Here is a 14,749-nt window from a genome sequence, read left to right as displayed (position 1 = left end):
TTGAAGAAGACAAGTGTGAGGGAATGCCCACTGTCTATGTGGATGGATGCTCTTACCATGTTGACAACAACGGGGAAAAAGAACTTGTGGCCGGCGTAGGGAATGCATGGGTGAATCTCTCTTAAGAGAGGTTGCATACTGGCCACACATGGGGCAGGACCTCGACCAATACTTGAAGGGGTGTCTTGTGTGTGCACAATTTCAGTCAACATCCCTCACACACCGTGTGCCTCTCCAAAAGAGGGGGATGACACTCCCATGGTCAGATTTGAAGTCGACTTCGTAGGCCCTGTGATTCGCTCCTCTAGGGGAAATACGTACATGTTGAAGGTGACATGCTTATTTACTAAATGGGTGGAATGTCTCCCGGCCCCAAACTGCAAGGCAGAAACAGCAGCTGCCCTGATGATCAATCACATCTTTTCACGTTTTGGACTACCCCAAAGGATTGAGTCAGACACAGGTAGCCATTTCACCAGCGAAGTAATGACAAAGATGTGGGAGATACTGGGGGTTAAAAGGAAGCTACACATTGCTTACCGGCCAGCCTCTTCTTGTGCAGTAGAACGTTACAACAAAACAATTGTGAGCTTCTTAAAAAAGTTTGTGGCAGATTCTGGACCAAGTTGGGATATTCGATTACCTCTTGTCCTAATGGCCATCAGATCTACCCCTTCATCTGCAACTAAAATGTGACCGTTTAAGCTGATGACTGGACGCAGGATGGTGCTTCCCCAGCATTTGCTCTACAGGACCCAAGAGCTGACATTGATCAATGCCTCCACAACTCATGAGTATGTTGAAAATTTAAGGAAACACCTTCAACATGCTTTTGCCTATGCTCAGCGAAACCTAGAAAGATCAGCTGATAGCATGAAGACCCACTATGATTTGAAGACAACTAGGAAAGAATACAATTTAGGAGACTGGGTCTATCTGTACAATTTCCAAAGGAACCAGGCCAAACAGCGGAAATTTCTGCCTACATGTTAGGCACCTTTTGAAATTGTAGACAAGATCTCACCAGTCACCTACAAGATCTGCATCCCCAAAGGCAGTTTGGCGGAAGGGGAAGACAAGTGGGTCAATATTAATCAGTTACAGTATTGCCATCCCAGGCACACTCTGCAGCAACTGGAGGAGTCCTCTGCAATCCCAGAGGGGGCCACTCCAGATTAATACATTTCCAACCCTAAAATATCACACATATAATCTCTAAAATACAATGATAAGAATGCAAATGTCTCCTGATTGATAAAATGTATAAGTTCACCCCATCACATTAATAGTGGTGGGGAAATGTCTATGAATATGTTTCTGCCGCTTTTGCTTTGTCATCCTAGGTGAGAAGAGAGAGAGATAAACCATGGAGACTGCCCAAGGAGGACGACCCAGGGACCGGGAGCAAAGATCCGAGGGGCCCGGGGTACCGCCCAATACTCCCAGTCAGAACCGGTTGGGAGAACCAGATGATCCAGCACCGAGGAGAAGAAGCAGATGACCCTCTTCACGTGGATCAAAACATCCTTTGCAACCGACTCCCCCTCGACTCGAAATCAAAGCACAGTCGGGCGGGGGGGCTTGTCAGGTGTATTGACCCATGTTTGAGTTACTATGCTGCAACATTTGGTGCTGTGGGCTTTTAAAATCCAAGATGGCTGAAAAACCCACATTTGCGCCAGAATCCAGGAAAACCATGCAGTTTTTGCACACACCAAAATGGTCGCCTGACCTGCCACCCACCAGTGCGAGCGTGATGAGTGAAACGTGGTGCAAAAGGAAAAACAGCAGTGCCGGTTAGCTCAAAAAGCGCTTTGAAATCAACTGTGTTTCTCTGAATGCAAGCTCAAAATGCCTATTTCAAACATTGCAAGATATTCAAAAATCTTACTGAACACCAGCAGACGTCTGGTAGAATGAAGTCTTGCGTGCATACAAAATCTGGAAAGATGAAGAAAGTAAAATAATGTTCATAACAAAACCGGCTGAGCTGTGGATGTCAGCAGCTTAAGTGAAATCGGATTTAAAGCCACTAAAATCGAAATGTTTAAAATAAATGAGGGACCTACTTTTGAGTGTCACATAGGTTGCAACTGTTTAAATGTCATAGTTTTGAACTTAGAATCAGCGTTCTAGCTGCATGTGTAAAGGCGTGGCCTGATGAGCATGGTGTGAGGACGTCGATCCCCTGAGCACCGGCCGAGCCACGCAGTCAGATCCTGCCTAGGGTGCTAAAAACTCATTTGCATCACCCATTCTTTGGTGCAGTTTTATATCAAGCAATTTGCAGCACCCTGCAACTTACTCCGACAAAAATCAGACGCCGGGGTCCCTCTGAGACGCTCCGGCCCGGCTCCCCCCCCCACCTTGGGGGAGGCACTCAAGATCCAGCCGAGCCGCGCTGCCGGTTCCTGTCCAGGGTGCCGTAAACCCATCAACATCACCCATCCTCAGGTGCAGAGGTACATCAGGCGATTGTCTGCACCCCGCAACCCTATCCAACAGGAATCAGAGGACGAGGACTTGCAGGGACACACCGGTTTGCATCCCCCTGCTCCCTGTGGGGGGCACTCAAGACCCGGCCGAGCCGTCCAGTCTGATCCGGTTTTTGGGGCTGGAATTTCATCTACACTACCCATCCTTCGGTGTGGTGGTATATCAGGCGACTGGCTGTACCCGACAACTTTTTCCGACAATAATCGGAGGACCTGGACCCAATCGGACGCTCCAGTACGGCTCCCCCTACCCCTTATGGGAGGCACACAAGATGGCGGCCACATCCCGCTAATGGCCCGGGAGCGACCGAAGTAAACGAGTTCCTGCGGAGCTTGATCCCGGCCGCCCACGCACCTCCCCCACCGCTCACTGTGGTCTGAAGCCACAGGGCACTCACCGGGGCGGATCGGCGGGCCCCATCGAACCATCAGCTGGTGATCGGGCGAATACGAGACGTGGGCTCATGCGTCGGGTGCTGAACACTCTGGACGCCCGGTGCCGGTGCCCCGACACCCAACGGAGCTTGTGCGCGACTAGCGCAAATCTACCACAGTCGCCCCTTCCGATTCTCCGGACCATCTGAAGCAACCCCGACCCGGGGCACCACACAAGAATCATCCACTTCTCTGAGAGCGGAGCCCCCCACTGGGACCGGCAGCTGGCTGCACGGGATTGTATCCTACAGGCTTCTGATGAAGCGCACAGGTAGCGGGCCCTCCCCGATCCCTCTAAACCACGCGCTCATCGGGATAGTCACTCCGAGAGCAGTGTGATCCACCCTCTTCCTCATACAAATGGGACTCCCCCCCTAGGGGACCAAATCCACCATATTTCTCATGCTGGGTCAGATCCCATCATACTACTGAGGCTGGGTCTGACAAATTAATCACCAAACTGCGGGACGCACCTGTCTACCTTGGGCAACACTGAAAGGCCACGCTGTGCTGCTCCCCTTGTCACACCTGCTCCACAGTACCCTGCATCCCCCCAGCCCCTTACGACACACCAAAGGGCATGACCAGTGATACAGACAATGAAACCACTCTAAATGACTTGGGCCACAACTTTTCTTGTACCACATAAGCAGTGGGACCACGTACACTGAATGCCCAGACCCTGTACTGCATTAAGCAGGGTAACCCCGCACGTCTGCGAGGCGCCATAAACTGAAAAAGCGAACATAAATATATGCCTAGATAGGGAACTCTAGATCCTCTATACTGCTAACCGTGATCAAGACTATCTACTATGGCCGCCGCAAGGAACAAAGTCAAAAATGCCACCTTGGGCCCTTTCATCACCTCGAAATCTCACCCCACCGCCCAGTCTACACCAAATGACCCAACAACGCGGGACACCCCGGAGGCAGACGCCAGACACAATCAGTTGTTGGGGGCGACCGAGGCCCTAAGATCATTCATAGACACGAAGATTGGCAAAGTAAAAGCTGACATCCAGTTGATAAGGCAGGACACCCGCAACCTAACGGAACGGGTCACCATTGTTGAGTCTTCCCAGCAGGACATGGCAAGTGATATGGCGGCCCTGAAAACAGAGGTCGCTGACCTCAAAAATAAGGTATCCCTCCTAGAAGCAAGGTCCGAGGAGGCGGAGGGCCGCGCTAGGCGCAGTAACATTAGAATACTAGGCATACCGGAGGGGATGGAGACTACGGACCCAACGGCCTTCGTGGAATCCTTAATACAACAAGAGATCGGGGTGGCAAACCTTTCACAGGGCTTCGCCATAGAGAGAGCTCACAGGTCGCTCCAGAAGAAACCCCCTCCAGGCTCCTACCCTCGTCCCATCATAGCGAAGGTCCTCAACTTTCGAGACCGGGAGGTGATCCTGAAATTCTCAAGAGAGGGTGGAGAAATTGAGCGGGGCAACTCAAAAACCACCATATACCCCGATTACACTCAGTCGGTTCAAAGAGCGAGGAACTCTTTTGTTCCAATCAAGGCCAGACTTAGGAAACTAAACCTAAAATACATGCTGCTCTATCCCTCGAGATTGAAGGTAATTTATAAGGGAAGAGCAGTATTTCTCGAGACACCAGCTGCGGCTACCATGTGGATGGAACATAATAACCTGGCTGAGGTACCTATCGAATCCACCCAGGGGAAACTTAATGAAGAAAGCCAAGGATGAGGGCTGAACACCTCGACACAGGCACACGCACCCTACGCGATAAATCCAAGAAGCTGAATGACTGCGGGGCTCACCCGACCTCCCACACATGTACACAGACCACAACCCCACGAAAGCCCAGTGCAGACCAGTTGTCAGCACGTACCTACTCGCGCAAGACACCCGGATTGGGACAGACACCGCGAGAGCACCTGGGCACTTCACCTCTGTGACAGTAGCTGGGTGCACAAGTTATAATTGTTCTACACAAGTTGTTATTGTTTTGACTGCGCTAACTCTGAGGACCTTTAACCAAACTGAAATGAACCCGGAACTAAACACGGGAGTTGACCACTCCGCGCAAATAGATCTAGACAAAGCTCACAACAACATACTGCTAAGCCGCAGAGAAGGCAAGGATCCTCCCTTGACAATCAATACAACCATGCAATGGCATCAAAAATCAGGGTGATCACGTGGAACGTTAGGGGGATGGGATCCTACCTCCGGAGAAACCGAATACACTCCTACCTGAAGAGGAAGAAGGTATCATTTGCCCTCCTACAGGAGACACACCTCTCTCCTGACTCTGCAGATAAACTATCAAATTACTGGGGGGGCCAAGGTAACGGCTCATCATACTCGAAGTATGCAAGAGGAGTGTACACATGGGTGAGTCCAGGCACACCATTTCAACAGATGGGGGTAGAATCAGATAACGAGGGCAGGTACCTGCTGGTGTGGGGCATGCTGGAGAACACTTGAATATGTATAATGAACTCATATTTCCCCCAACGCGGCATACACTCCTACCTCAAGAAGATATGCGCCAAAGTTATGCTCCACAGGGATTACACCCTGCTGTGGGGAGGCGATTTCAATTGTGTCATGAATATAGAAATGGACAGATCCGCCACACCACGAATACATAATAACCTTCCCGCTCAGGTCCTCCATAGAGCAGTTGAGGACTTGCATTTGGTCGATATTTGGCGAGACCTTCATCACGAAGACAGATCCTACTCATTCTATTCGGCCCCTCACAGCCTGCACACCAGGATAGACTACCTCTTCATAAATGATGAGCTAACCCCACAGGTAGAGTCCGCGAATTACCTGGGCAGATCTATTTCGGATCACTCCCCACTAATGATGCAACTCTGCCTCCGACCCCCCCGACCTCCTATCCCAATGTGGCGAATGGCAGTAGAGACATTGACCGACCCCGCATTCAAGGAGACCCTGGCTGAGAAACTAGAAGAGTATATAGAGATCAATAAGGGAACGGTTGAAAAATGGAGCACTCTTTGGGAGGCAATGAAGGTGGTGACAAGGGGAGAGGTAATTGCCGAGGCGGGTGGGATCAGGAGACAACTGAGGAAGGAACTGGAGGCCGAGGAGGAAAAGATCAGGCACCTCGAAGACAATCCTTCTCCCACAATCGAGACGGAAAGCAAGCTGAGGGAGATCAGGGAAAACTGCAAAACCGCATGGGAAAGGCTCTCGAAATTTGACTTCTCTACTCGCACTGTGAAAGCCCATAAGGAAGCGGATAAACCGGGTAGGATATTAGCCTGGTTGTGCAGGAAGGAACATCCAAAGCTGGCCCTTACAGAGATTAAAGACGACAATGGCATAGTCCACAGAACACAACAAGCAATAAATGATGTTTTTTCCGGTTTCTATGAGGAACTATATGCCCACAGCGACCAAATTCCTGAAGCAGACTTAAGAGACACCTTGGCTGAAGTTGGCCTACCTACACTGAACCAGGAGCAAAAAGACATGCTAGGAGAGACCATCACGATTGAAGACATCTCGGAGGCGATACGATCCCTTTCCATAAGTAAGACCCCTGGAACTGATGGCCTTACCCCAGAGTTTTACAAGGCATACGAGGAGATCTTGTCCCCCATACTGCACGAACTCTATGCGGAGGCATTTGAGAATGGAACACTACCAGGTACTATGAGAGAAACCCTAATAGTGCCAATGCTCAAACCTGGCAAACCACCTGCAAAGTGTGACTCGTATCGCCCACTGGTGCTCCTGAACTACGACAGCAAAATCCTGACAACCATATTGGCCAAGAGGTTCTCAAGGGTGATAGGATCCCTAGTACATGTGGATCAACGCGGTTTTGTCCCAGGGTGCAACACCACAGCCAACCTGAGAAGGCTCCAGCACATAATGGCACAAACAGAGGAATGCAAAGAAAACCTGGCGGTACTTTCACTCGATGCCATTAAGGCTTTTGATTCAATTTTCTGGGAGTGGCTGATCGAGACCCTGAGGGAGTTTGGACTGGGTGAACACTATTTTCGATGGGTCAAGGTACTCTACAACAACCCAGTGGCAAGAGTAAAGACAGGGGGCGTGGTATCAGGGGCCTGGTCTCTTCAGAGAGGGACCAGACAGGGATGCCCGTTCTCGCCAATGTTATATATCCTGGGTCTGTAGCCAGTAGCAATTTATTTTAGGAAGCAGCTTTTTGACGCAGGGATCAACAACAGTGGAACAGACAACATCATCTCCCTGTACGCCGATGACGTTCTTTTATATCTTCGAGACCCCCAGAAAAATGCCCCTACAGCCCTAGACATCCTGGATAATTTTGAAAATATTCAGGGATAAAGTTCAGCCGACAAAAATCATGCGCCTTCCCTTTAGCTGGACTCAGGGGAAAGAGCACAGAAGAACTTCCTGAGATCGGGATTCAATGGCAAGTGGAGGCCTTTCGCTACCTGGGCCTTACCATCAGGCAAACACCAATCTCCACCCACAAGTGCAACACAGAGGCCGCAATGTCCGGGGTACGTAGATCCATCAAATTCTGGCTGAAACTACCGCTTTCGGTGATGGGCAGAGCGGCAATATCTAAGATGATAATACTGCCCAGATTCCTCTATATTTCACCAATATAACATATTATATCCCCCATCCTTCTTCAGGAAGCTGGAATCCTTAATCAGAGACTTTCTTTGGGGAAGGACCAGACACAGACTCACGTTAAACATCCTCACACTACCCTATGCCACAGGTGGTATTCAGCTACCCGATTTCCAAAGATATTATCTAGCGGCACAATTGTCCCATGTTGCCAAGTGGCTATGTGACGAACCCACAGCCGAGACGAACCTCCTCGGCCAACTAACCACACCCATGCATCCCAAAGAACTAATATGGAACACTAGAATTTGGCCACCTAATCCACCCATGATCATACAGGTGGGGCGACAGGCATGGAAAAAGGTCAGCTCTATGCTTGGACTACAACACTCATATTCACCGGAGATCCCCATTCTAGCAGACGTATGCAAAGCCCCCGGCGACTTACCAATAATGAGGAGATGGGAGAACTTTGGCCTCTAAACATGGGGAGATATGTTCGAGGAGGGGCTATTCAGAGACTTCGAATCACTGCAGGGGAAAGACGGACTCTCCCCGGGACAATTCTTATGGTATCAAAAGGTGAAGCTTACCGCCAAGAAGAAATGGAATGGGTGGCCTGAGGAGCCTGAAACACATGCCCTCATACAGGAGATCTACGGTGTTAGCGACGGTTGGAAACCGACATCGAGGTTATACAGTCAAATAAATGACAGGCCCAACCCGAGAAGCGCACGTCTGAAAGAGAGATGGGAGACCGACCTGGGGTCTGAAATCACAGAGGGAGAATGGTCGAGAGCCCTATCGTACCCTAAAGAGATCTCTAGGAACGCTAGATTCCGGCTAATTCAGCTCAATGTCCTGTACAGGACCTATATGACCCCACATAGAATATCCACATTTAACAACAGATCCAGCTCGACATGCCCATGGTGCCCCTCCGACCAGGCCGACATGATCCACATGTTTTGGACATGCCCTAAGTCGCAGAAACTTTGGTTCGCTGCTGAACGGACCTGTAGGAAAGCTGGCCTGGAGGTATATGAATGGACACCCAAAGAGTGCCTCTTGGGCACCCATCCGAGACTGAGCAAAATCAAACACTTGGTGAAGCTCATGGACATTGCATGTGTGCTCACAAAAAGAACGATCGCCATGGCCTGGAAATCGCCACAAGGCCCCAGGTACGAGCCCTGGATCAAGGAGATAGAAAGATGGACGGCAGCTGAAACTAGAGCCTGGGAAGAGGGGAACAACCGGGGTGGGGAGGACTCGAGCACTACACTTGAGGCCTGGAAGACCCTTCTAGGAGACATGATCTTCTCAACAAGCTACAAACCCCCCTGAACCTACCCCTCACACTTTACATGACAGCTTAAACCATGAACTGCAGCATTAACTCTACAGACACTCCCCCACCACGTTCCACAAAGAGCTAACAGAGCTCAACAGAGAAGAGGCCGGGGTCCGACCACGAAGCGAGGAGCCCAATAACTCAGAGTAAAAGGACAGTCAAGTTACCACTGTTATTTGTTTACTTGTTTTATTGTTTAAAGTTATCCATGCCCTATATGGCATAAAAGATTTGCAATACAAGTTCTGACCTACGTTCTGAATGTAATGATTCTATGTTCAAAAGTAAATGCCAATAAAAACATTTAAAAATAAACTAGCTGCATGTGTAAAATTGTAAGTTTGATTTGAATGAAGAAAATTTGGAACAAAAGTGACATTTGGCTGAAGCCTGGCTTAAAGGGATTGAATTCTGCCCGGCAACTACCCGTGACAGGAGTTGAAGCTTGCCCAGCAACGGCATTCACAGGCCTGGCCTGCCTTCTGCTGCCCCCACCAAAAGGAGATTACAACTCTCTGATTGAATCAGGGGAGGGGTACCTGGGACTGCAGGGAAACAAAACAATGAACTTCCTTTGGCTCAAAGCAATTGCTAAATCACAAGGTCGTAAATGGCTTCATCTTGGAAGGAACTGGGAGGGGCACTGCCTCTGTGAGCCAGCTGAGCTTGGAGGCAGGGACGAAGAAGAAATTCCCCCATGTGCTTTGGGACTTAACCACACCCATCTGGGCCAAAGCATAATTTTAAAAACACGGATCATTCATAGTACAAAATTGTTAAAATTATATAAATAATATCATTATTCCTGTGATTTTCCTGTGCACATTTTAAGAGGTGTTATGACTATGTGGTATGTTCTGGGGGGTAGTAGCGGAAAATAGGGTATTACTCCAAATTTCTGTACGTTAAAAATCTGACACTTCATCATCTGATGCCCATATTCCTTGCACACATTTGTGTAAATTCTGGAAACATTTAGATATTGTGTTCTGGTTGAAAAGGGCAGAATTCTGTCAGAAGTGAACACAACATCTTACAAAGACAGGGATCGGAAGGTTTGGCGCTACAGAAAATATGTTAACTGGACATATAATATTAGAAAAATTGTACAAAGATAAATATGCATTTGAAACAAAAATAGATTTGTGTGCAAAGCAACAAGGGGAGGATTCTCTGACCCATAAACATACCTCATCACGATGACACTCCATTTCCTTCCCCCAATCAAGGGAGAGAGGATAATTTGGCCAATGATAAGTTGTGAGGGGCAGGCTTAGCTATGCCCACGCACACACCCATTTTGGTGATGTAATTTCTGCTATAAGGATGGCAAGCCTTATTGGGAAACTTCCAGATTCACTCATCACCTGAACATTGGCGGGACGCTCTGCACAAGAAAACCAGACTCCAGATTCCAGAACTTTGAAGCAGAGGGCCTACTGCAAGCTGAACTCTTCTCAGCTGGCCTTCCAATCTTGCAAACTGATTTACCCCAGACTTCCGAAGGGCACATAAGAATAGAACAGCCGGGCTGTGCTGTTTCTGCTTTGCCAAGAACTTTTGCCAGAACCAGAGACCCAGACCAGACCGCTGTGCAGCGCCGATAGCAGACCAGACCAGACCGCTGTGCAGTGCCGATAGCAGGCCAGACCAGACCACTGTGCAGTGCCGATAGCAGACCCAGAACAGACCGCTGTGAGCAGAACCAGTAGCAGAGACCATCCCGTGGCGAGAGTGCAGTCCAAGGCCCATTCCGGTCCAAAATTAGGAGTGAGTATCCAGCCAGGACTGTGCAGAACCAATCTCTTAGTTTAAAGTAATCTTATCCCATCCATTCAACCTGTCTAGAACTGCATTTAGAATTTTGTGTCCATTCTGTGCTTTCCAACCTGTCAAAGCGCAATTGTCATTCTGAAATCTCGACTTCATTCTGAAAATCGACCTCCACAAAATTGTCCGTATCTTTTTAACCGTATGTCCTAGTAGCGCGATTTAACGTTCATTCTAAAGCTAAAAACCTAAGCTTTCCAACACACCTAATACGACATTGCAACTCCTTACAGTTTTCCGTAATCACGATGGACGCACTCGGAAAAAGTGCTGCGAATTGCAAACTAGCTCCATTTCACCACATGTTAAAAATAGCTGTCTCTTGCTTGCACTGCTGAAATTCATTTTCAATCTGATAATCATTCCTTAATCATTGCTAGTATTGACCTGAACTAATTCAAAGCAGCTGCCACTTACCCTGAATCTCCTATAGGGAATTAAAATCATTTTTAGCATATTTTTCACTTCATTGCAAATCACATGTAAAAGTATTTTTGACTGTTTAAAAGTATACCAATTGCTCTAAGCTTGCTAGGGGGGAACTGGAATTTGAACTACATTTGATTGTATTCCGGAGAACTGTGTTGTCTCCTTTCCATCTTTTTATATTGCATAAGGGGGGGAGTGAATTGCCACAAGGTGAAAAGTGATCATTTTATCTCTTGTTGAAACCATATCAGTTTATTTCTGTGCTGCATTCTTTCCATCATTGCTTTTCCTTGAAACCATAAAAGTATTCTCTGCTACCTTATCCTTTCAAAGGGATTGTGTCCTCCGACGTATTCCTCATCTTAGATACCTCCTTCCAGCTCTGCTGGCCTCGGAAAAATTTTTCTCTCTAGAGGGCGCTGCGCGTCGACGTCCTCCGAGTCGATGTCCCTCGACAGCCGCCGTATCGACGTTGACGTCATCCTGCCTATAAAGGCCGCGCGCAGTGTCCGTTGCTTAGTTCCATTTTTCCGCGCTTACTCAGTGCCTCGGAATACCGTTGCTCAGTTCTTGTCAGATTAATCCTATTTACCTCGAGTTATTTGATCTGTACTCGATGGCTTCCTCGTCGGAACCGACAACTCCTCGATCCGGCTTCAAAAAATGCCGAGATTGTGGGAAAAAAGATGTCGCTGACTGACCCTCACAGAGTTTGTCTGTGGTGTTTGGGAGCTGAACACCATTGTTCGGAATGCGAGGACTGTATGTCCATGACAGCTAAGGCCCTGAAGGAGCGTAGGGGGAAGCTGGAGAAAGGTAAGACTTTTAAAGCTTCTTCTTCGTCGACAAAGTCGAGACATCACTCCTCGAGATCGAAGCACTCGAAGAGGAGACGTCGAAGATCCCCTTCTCCGTCTTCCTCTTCCTCTGTTTCGCCAAAAAGAATCCCTTGCCCCACGAAACATAGTTCCCGGGCTGAATGGGAGGAATTCCGCAAAAATATGATGAGCGTCTTCGAGAAAGCGGCCTCGACCCCCTCGAAGACTGCCAAGAGCGATGCTCTGGTCGAAAGACCCGAAGGTCAAAAACGCTGCGAGTCGCAGTACCCGGCGAAGGAAACCTCTCGAGCGTGTCTCGAACCCTCGAGTAGGACTATGACCTCCAAACCTTCCTCGAAGGTTCCGTCGACACTGTCGACGAGGGTTCCGTCGACGCCGAGGTCGGTGTCTTCGACGCCGTTGTCGAAGGGACCTTCGACACACGGGTCTGTCGACTCGACGCCAGCTTCGACACCGGCGTCGACGCCAAGAAAAGTCACGGTCACGACACACCCAGTGACTATCCCCAGGTCCTCGATGGCTTCGAGATTGTCGAGTAGAATCCCAATTCTGTCAAGGTCATCGAGGCCTCCGCCTTTGTTTTCGACGCCACGCTCGAAGCCTTCGACGTCGGCGTCGACGACATCGACGTTTTCGGGGCCGATAATGACAAGTTCGGCACCCTCTGCCTTGGAAATGGGATTTACTCCCTTTATGAGTTCAGAACAATTGAGAACTATGTCCTCAATTTTGGAAGAGGGTGAATTGTCTGAACAGGAAGACACATTTGAGTTGCAGGGACCTGTAACCCCAATTAGAGAGGAATTTTCCTCTGAAGAACGCAGGTTAAAGGATCTTCATGATTCCTTACATGAGGCAAGTGGGTTAGACACTTGCCCTGAGGTGGAGTTTGCTAGGCCAGACCCGGGGAGCATGCTGAAACCCCCTATAGAGCCTTAATGGCCAGGATCACAGAGTTCATGGGGTGGTCTGCACCTTCACAATCTTTCCAACAAGATGACCTCACGGTTATTCTTGACAAAGGCCCACAGGAGGATCCTGTGGTGCCTTTTCATAAAGCTCTTCAGAGGAAGATCATGACAAACTGGGAAACCCCAGATGTCGTACCAGCAGTAAATAAAAAACTGTCTACAAAGTACAGGGTATCTTCTACAGACCCAGAGTTTTTGTCTAAACACCCATCCCCAGAAAGTCTGGTGGTACAGGCAGCATCCTCTACCGATGTCAAGACGGCTTATCCTACCGTCCCACAGGACAGGGACGATAAAAAATATGATGCTATGGCAAAGAAAGTCTTTTCAGCATGTAGCATGGCGTTAAAATCTGTTAATGCTACTTGCACCCTTGCTAGGTTCAGCCATACACTTTGGGAGTGTGCTTCTACAGCGACTGACTGCATCCCGGAGGGAGAAGAAAGGGATGCGTTCCTGAATATTATACAGGACGGTAAAGACGCTATGTGCGAATCCCTCCAGACGGGCATTGATTCGGCTGACAGTATCAGCAGAGCAATGGCGGCAAGTACATCAACCAGGAGATTAGCTTGGTTGAGAAAGTCCGGTTTTGCCCCAGATGTGCAAGCCAGGCTCTTGAACATGCATTCGATGGCTCTTCTTTGTTCGGGAAAAAAGCGGATGACAGTTTAGAGAAACTGCAAACTTCAAAAGCAGCAGCAAAATCCCCAGGAGCTGCAATCCGTCAGACTCCTTTTAGTCCCATAGGAACCTCTGCGAGGGGCAAGTCCTTTCGCTTCTACTCCGCATTCGGAAGAGGTAGAGGATGACCGGCTCAAAGGGGACAAAGAAGAACTACCCGAGGTGGACGGGGTAGATATTCAAAAGCCGCAGCAACAGCAGGTGCCTCTTTACCATCGGCATCTGCATCAGCCGCCCTAAAACCACTCTGAGGACTTCCCTCACAGGACACCTGTAGGAGGCAGGTTGACTCAACATCTGGCGGTATGACAGGCTATCACGTCAGATGCTTGGGCATTGGAAACAGTTGCCCAAGGTTACTGCCTGCCTTTCCTACGTATACCTCAGAGTCATCCACCGGGGATCAGCTCTCAGAAAGCTCCAGATCCACTCCTCTTGCAGGAAATTTTGGACCTGCTAGAGAAAGGTGCCATAGAACCGGTACCTGTAGCGGAGAGGAACAAGGGCTGGTACTCCCCTTACTTTCTCATTCCAAAGAAAGACGGAGGACTGAGACCCATCTTGGACTTGCGAGAATTGAACAAATTCCTCAGAAAAGACAAATTCAAGATGGTCACTCTTTCTCAGATCCTCCAGGCCCTTCAGTTCCAGGACTGGTTAGTATCTCTGGACCTTCAGGACGCTTATTTCCATGTGCCTATCCATCTCAAACACAGGAAATACCTGAGGTTCGCAATTGGCAACTCTCACTATCAATTTCGAGTGCTGCCATTTGGGCTGACCTCCCCCCCGAGGGTCTTCACCAAGTTAATGTCGGTAGTGGCTGCAAGTCTAAGGAGGGAAGGGATTCACGTCTATCCCTACCTGGACGATTGGTTGATCAGGGCTGTTTCTTCGGAACAAGCTCAGATCCAGCTAAATCACGTGTGCCACTTCCTTCACAGACTGGGCTTCTCCCTCAATTTAAAGAAGTCACAAATGATACCATCGCAGAGACTCCAGTTCATAGGAGCGATCCTGGACACTTCCCTGGGAAAAGCCTCGCCACCAGAGGTGAGGGCTCAAGATATTCTACAGATGGTTACCAAGTTCCAACATGCCCAACGTCTCCCAGCCTTCGACTTTTT

General features: G+C 49.0%; 1 protein-coding gene across 2 annotated transcripts in view; it reads left to right on the top strand.

Moving 5' to 3' along the window:
• The window catches only part of NAALADL2 (N-acetylated alpha-linked acidic dipeptidase like 2), a 4,115,865-nt gene that overhangs the window by 1,424,421 nt on the left and 2,676,695 nt on the right, over positions 1–14,749 (top strand). The window lies entirely within an intron of this gene.

This window comes from Ambystoma mexicanum, chromosome 10 (assembly GCF_040938575.1).
Source record: "Ambystoma mexicanum isolate Mex_15411 chromosome 10, UKY_AmexF1_1, whole genome shotgun sequence".
NCBI classification, from domain to species: domain Eukaryota; kingdom Metazoa; phylum Chordata; class Amphibia; order Caudata; family Ambystomatidae; genus Ambystoma; species Ambystoma mexicanum.
The sequence above is the reverse complement of the archived record's forward strand: the minus strand, read 5'-3'. Positions and strand labels throughout refer to the sequence as shown.